We start from the raw sequence: 6,420 nt of genomic DNA on the forward strand, positions 1-6,420 counted from the left end.
AGGAGCATGTGCTCGGGGCCACGCATTTGGGAAGGTACCTGGGTACAGGTGAAACAGGGAGGGAGACTCTGGCAGCAAAGACATCAGTTAGGAGGCCTCTGCAATGGTTTGGGTGCAGATGAGAGCAGGGCGGCAGCAGTGAAGATGGCAGGAAGTGGGTGGGTCTGAGTGGTCTCAGGGGAGCTAAAAGGAGTTGGGGCCCATGAGGGGCATGGCACTGATTACGATCAGAGGGCTCAGCAGTACAGAAAAGCTGGTAACACTGGCCGAGTGCTCTGGGAGCCACCAGCAGGGATGACAGGCAGGTCCCTGAAGGGTCACTCTGCCCTGGATGAGTCACATGACATGAGGAGCACCTCACCCACCTGGGGACCACAGGTGATGGTGGTGGGGTGATTGGAGGTGATAGAAACAAACACGTGGTGTTTATGACAGGCTAGGCATTGTCATCAGGGCCTTACATGGACACATGTGATCATCTTCACAACGGTCCTGTGAGGTATGTGCTGCTATCACCCCATTCTACAGATAAGACAGAGAGAGGTTTAGTAACGTGCCCAAGGTCATACAGCTAGTTAGTGGAAAAGCAAGGACTTGAACCCAGACAGTAGTTTCTGTGTCTGTGCTCTTAACCATCATTTTCCATGGGCTGTAGGAGATGACTATGCTGGGCCACTGCCTGGGAAGAGCTGCCGTGACACGGGATAAGAGCACCATCAAGTCAGGTAGTGGGCAATCACTTCTAGCTGTAGGGATCAGAGAAGGTTTCCAGGAGGAGGCAGCACTTTCACTTGGTGTTAAGGAGTAGGGAGTATTTGAAGAGCAGAGTGGTAACATGTCAATCACGGTGGTTATTACAAGCAACAGAACTAGGTCAGGATGATTTAAGCAGAAAAGGGGTTTATGAAATAGTTGGGGTTTTTTTGCAGAATCGCTGAGAGAGTTGGAGAGTCAGGTTTGGGGGCTGCGGCACCAGGGGCCATGCCCCAAATCATCCCACTGGTGACAGCATCTCAGCCTCCTCCATGGAGCCCTGGACCCACAGCTTGTACCACCCTCACCACCACCACCAGATGCCTCAGGCTACAGCTGGACCACTGCTATCTCATTTCCCACGGATGATAGGGGGCATGTTCCAACCTCTGTCCCCACCATCACCAGAACAGACTCAACAAAGAGAACCACTTCCTATTGGGCTTTTTGCCCAAAGTGTAGACTGTGAGGTGGGGGATCTGATTGGAGAAGCCACATCACATGACCTGCCCCAAGCTGCAAAGGAGGCTGGGAAAAAAAACATGTCTGGCATTTTCGGCTCTATGTCCCGTGATGGCACATTCTCCAATCATAAGAAAGAATTTCACCAATAACATAAAAAGCACTTCGACAGGGCAATGGCCATGATTTCAGGTGACAAGGTTGGTGATTGGGACAATAAAGAGGAGGGAACGACAAAGGATGTATGTGGAGAACTCTTCGGGTGGAGCAGGAAGACGAGAACACAAGCTTCTGTCCAAACCTGCCTCTCAGATCCTATCCATCAAGTCCATTGAAAACTGGAGGAGCTTGGGACTGGGCAGCGTGTGTATGTGTGCCTCTGTGTGTGTTTGTGTGTCTGTGTATGTGGTGTGTGTATACATAAGAATGGGGCTGACATTGCCTTGCCCTATGCTGTTTCCTCCATGAATTCCGATGTCTGAGGTTGAGTGACAGATGCTGAGATGCTGTCCATGGTGCTGCAGCCTAATCATTCCTGCCTCGCTTTGACCTTGATCAAGCAGTTTAACCTCTGAGTTTCCTCCTCTGTTAAGAGAAAAGCTGGGGATTCCCTGGTGACGCAGCGGTTGAGAATCTGCCTGCCAATGCAGGGGACACGGGTTCGAGCCCTGGTCTGGGAAGATCCCACATGCTGCGGAGCAACTAGGCCCGTGAGCCACAATTACTGAGCCTGCGCGTCTGGAGCCTGTGCTCCGCAACAAGAGAGGCCGCGATAGTGAGAGGTCCGTGTGCTGCGATGAAGAGTGGCCCCCGCTCGCCGCAACTAGAGAAAGCCCTCGCACAGAAACCAAGACCCAACACAGCAAAAATAAATAAATAAGTAAATACATACATAAATAAATAAATTTTAAAAAAAGAGAGAAAGCCTGCCTTTATGCTCCCTTTCACTCTAGGGTTCTATGGCTTATTAATAAGGAAAACTCAAAAATATACTGATTACTATGTGCCAGGAATCCCATAAGCTCCTAGAAGCTTTATGTCATTTAATTATATATACATAAAACAGAAATAATCCTACTTCTGTTATTGCTCCCAGATGAGAAAACTGAGGCTCTCAGAGGTGAAATAACATGCCCAAGGTCACACAGATCATTAATCGCAAAGCAGGCTCTCCCTGCTGTGCTGGACCACCCACTCCCACCCTGCACTTGGGCAGATTCCAAGCCTGCCTTCAAATACTAGCTCCATTTCCCCCAGAGAGGGAAGCACTTCATTACAAAAGAAGAAACACTTCATTACAAAAGGCCCCTCTTCAAAAAGACAAAACAAGGAGACCAATTAAAGTCACTTGGATTCAGCATCACTTTGGAAATCGATGCGCTATGACTGTGAATCCAGCATCTGTCGGCAGCTGCCTAATTTTAGCTGGATCTTTGCAGGCCTCTCACCAGGCTCATCCGCCCCCGTGGACCAGCAGAGAGGTTCCCAGAGCATCACTGATTTTTTTAACTAAAGTGTCCTAATGAAATACAAATCTGCTCTTACTCAGAGAGCTGTCTGCCGTGGCGGCACAGAAGAAACACCACTAGGAGAACGATAATCATTATTTCACTGTAAGGCCACCCTCTTGCACTGTGGCCCCCACGCTTTTCCCTACTTTTATCTTGGGCTCACAGCTCAGGCCTGGAAGAAGGATATATTTTACTGTCAACTTTGTCACAGAGAGATGGGGGGAGCAGCCATTCATAATGTGTGAAAGATGTTTTTAGTTATGTGCAACCTCCCTGTGATGAGGGCCCTTGGCCTCTATTTATTTGCAGGAGGGGGAGTTTGTGGGAGGGTTATTTAGTGCTCCTATCTGGGGGCACTCAGCCCAGCACGAGTGCAAGTGGCTAAGGAGATGACAGGGGAGAATCGGGGTCCCAGAGAATGCAAACGCTGTCCTCGGAGAGCAACAGTCTCTGTGCCACGGCACAGCAGGCAGGAAGAGCAAAGTGTGTGGTCTCACAGCCTCTCCCCGGACTGGGGGATTTCCAGGAAACCAGGGGGGAGAAAAACACAGGGCCCTTCGGGGACAGGTGCCCCTCTGGCCGGCTGGACGTCACATCTGAGTGGGGAAGCCTCTGAGTGTCCAGCCCCTCATTCTACATAGGGCTCTGACCACCAGAGGGGGAAAGGTAACTTGTTCTAAAGGTCACACAGCAAGTTGTTGAAGAAGGTGGCTACTGATGTCCTTCACGAGATGGTCCGTTTGGCGACACCAGTGTCCAGCCAGGATTAGTGAATAATCCTTGGTGATAAATGTAATGTAAACGTACACGCTGATGTAATCCGTCCAGTGCAGACTCCAAACATGTGGCCTGGATTTAAGTACAATGGTAGCTCCACTGCCTACTGTGTGACCCTGGGTGAGTAACTGGGCCTCTCTGAGACTTGGTTTCCTCAGCTGTGAGATGGGGTGATGCTGGTACTCACTTCCTGGGGATGTTGGTAGGATTTACTGAGAAAAAGCAAGTCCAGCATTTAGCACAGTGCTGGAAACACAGAAACCCACTAAAATAAGAATTTTTAACACTAGAACTATTTTTCACCATTAACCTATTTGCTGTATTCTGCGATGGCATCTATCAGAAAACCATTGATTTAATAACAGCTTTTGAAGGGGGAAGAAAACCAAAGGAAAAATGAAATTAAATTTCTAGATCAATTGTAAGAAACACCTTTGTTCTGGAAAGTTTAAAATGGATACCCCCAAATTGAAGACGTGCAAAACGAATATCAATAGGCTGTTTCTAGATTTCAGATTCCTGGAAATGCTCCCAGGAACTGCCCAAGGAAGGGGAGGAAGGGCAGCAGCGCTGTGCAGGGGAGCAGACCGGAGCTCTACTCTGCTGCCAGCCGGCGAGTGGCCTCAGCAAGTCCCTCGCTGGCCTCGGTTTCTTGCCTGATCAATGATCAGGTGGCATTAGACGATCCCTCCAGCTTCTAGCCCTGGATCTGGCAGCAAAGGAGGGAATTCCTCTGCCGGCCTCAGCTGCAAAGTTGAAGGCTCTTGGGGGTGGGGTTTCTTGACACATTTGGGGGCACCAGCCTCTCCTGGTGACCTGTACCATCCCTCGGGCCCCTGAGCAAAGAGCTTGGAAGCAGAGATCACATCCTGATAGGACTCACCTCCCAGGGGCAGCAGGCTCTGTGCTCCCAGCCCCCAACCCTGCGTGTTCTCCGGAGGCCTCTACTCACCTCTCGGGCCACCCCCTGCCATCCTAGACTTGCCCACAGGATTTCTGGAAGGCCGACCCTGCCTACTGGATCCCCCTACTTCAGGAGCTAGGAGGGCAGCCTTTGAGGGGGTGAGATGGAGAAGCGGGAGGGTAGGAACCCGGAGGGAGAAGGGAGATGAGATGATGAACTCCGAGTGGTTGTGTTTACTCCTTTTGCTCCAAGTTACCTTGAAAGAGATTACAATTACACTCTAATCCCCTTTATCTCCATGCAGTGCTTCTAAAAACGGAGCACCTTGACATTTTAGGAGGAAAAAAATCAGGAAAAGATGAGATATGCAATATCCAGTGTAAACTGAGGATGGAGAAATTTCAATGAACTTATAGTCAAACCTCTTTAATGCCTTGAAAAATAAAACCATACGGAGTATTCCACGAGGAAAGCCCAGCTCTGCCGTAGGAAGAAGGCTGGTGGGGAAGGGGATGGGGGCAGGTGGGTCCTGCTGGAGCAGGAGTCTGAGATATGCAGTGAGGGTGGGTTTTGGGGAGCTGACACAGGAAATCTGGGGCCTGGGCTCCCCAGGAATCTGCACATGTTAATCCCTCACCCGCTTCCTAACCCTTTGCAAATTGGCTCCTGGGCCAGCTCTCCATGACAAGGTCTCATCAGCAAGTGCTTGCCTGGACATTTAGCTCCTGACCTTGCCCCACTCCCAGCCTCTTTCTGGTCGCCCCTGACTCTGTGATCCCTGGTCCCCCTCCTTCCCTCCCCCAGCTTCTGTCCACTCTGTTTCTGCTCCTACATTCCATTCACTGCTTCTTTTCTGAAGATGCCCCAAGCTGTGTTGCATAGTCCCTTCTCCTTGACCTGCTAACAGATCTGGGGCTTAGAGACTCTAAAAAGAGACTTAGGAAACCGTAGGTCAGGATTATGGGCAATGGGCACAGGAAGGAAGTAAAACCATGATAATGGCAAAAGATAATACTCGTTTTTTGATTTTTTTTTTTTTTTTAATAATACAAAACCTTAGAGAGAGACCTAAGGCAAGCTCCCAGGGACCCAGTGCTGGACTCAAGGAACTATTATGTGTTACAGCTCCATATCCACTCGCAGCTCCAGCGCAATCATTCCTACATCATATATTCTGTGCTTGTGGCTACAATAGATGGTCTGAGCAGAGTGGCCAAACGCCTCAGGCCACCTGAAAGCTGAGACGGGGGTCCTGCAACTCTCCTCTGTTCAGCACAGGATGGTCTTCAAATGCTCTTTCTTCAGTAGACCGGTCCCCCCCCTTTCCTCTGGCACGTGTCCCCTCTCACGGCTGGCCTCTCCCACTGTCCTGTGGTCCTGAATTCTTAGCTCATCCTTGACCCCAGCCTGTGGTTTGATGGATGCTGCACTGTTCATCTTGGAAATAGCCTTTGCCTTGAGTTGTAATTTTGCTTGATGAGTGCGCTTGCTGTTCTTCCAAGCCCCACCTGCCTAGGTATGGAAACCATCCCTAGAAAAGTCTTTGTACACCTGTGCTTGACCCACGGGTACCAGTCATGTCCTCCTCTCCAGCCCCAAGAGGACAAACCCCCTTGTCATAAACGCTCATGACAAGATACTCAGTATTTGTCATCACTGGTGCTTTCCTTATAGACATGATGGATGACTTCAGGCTGATGTAAGACTGGAGGCAGCACATTCAAGGAGAAAGAAGATGAACTGGGAAGCAGACACACCTGGTTTCAGATCCCACTTTTACCATTTGCAGATCATGTGACCTTACCAAGTCACTCCCCACCCTTTGATCTCAGATTTCTCCATAGCAGTGACCTGACGGTGTTACTTCGAGGCCAAGCCCGGTGACTGACACATGCCATATACAATACCATGGTCCACCTACCCCCATAGTACCTAGAGCTAACCTCTTCTTTTAGAATTTCTCCTTTTTTTTTTTTTTTTTTTTTTTTTTTTTTTTTTTTTTTTTTTTTTTTT

Source organism: Lipotes vexillifer, unplaced genomic scaffold (assembly GCF_000442215.2).
Source record: "Lipotes vexillifer unplaced genomic scaffold, Lipotes_vexillifer_v1.1 scaffold969, whole genome shotgun sequence".
Classification (NCBI taxonomy): Eukaryota; Metazoa; Chordata; class Mammalia; order Artiodactyla; family Lipotidae; genus Lipotes; species Lipotes vexillifer.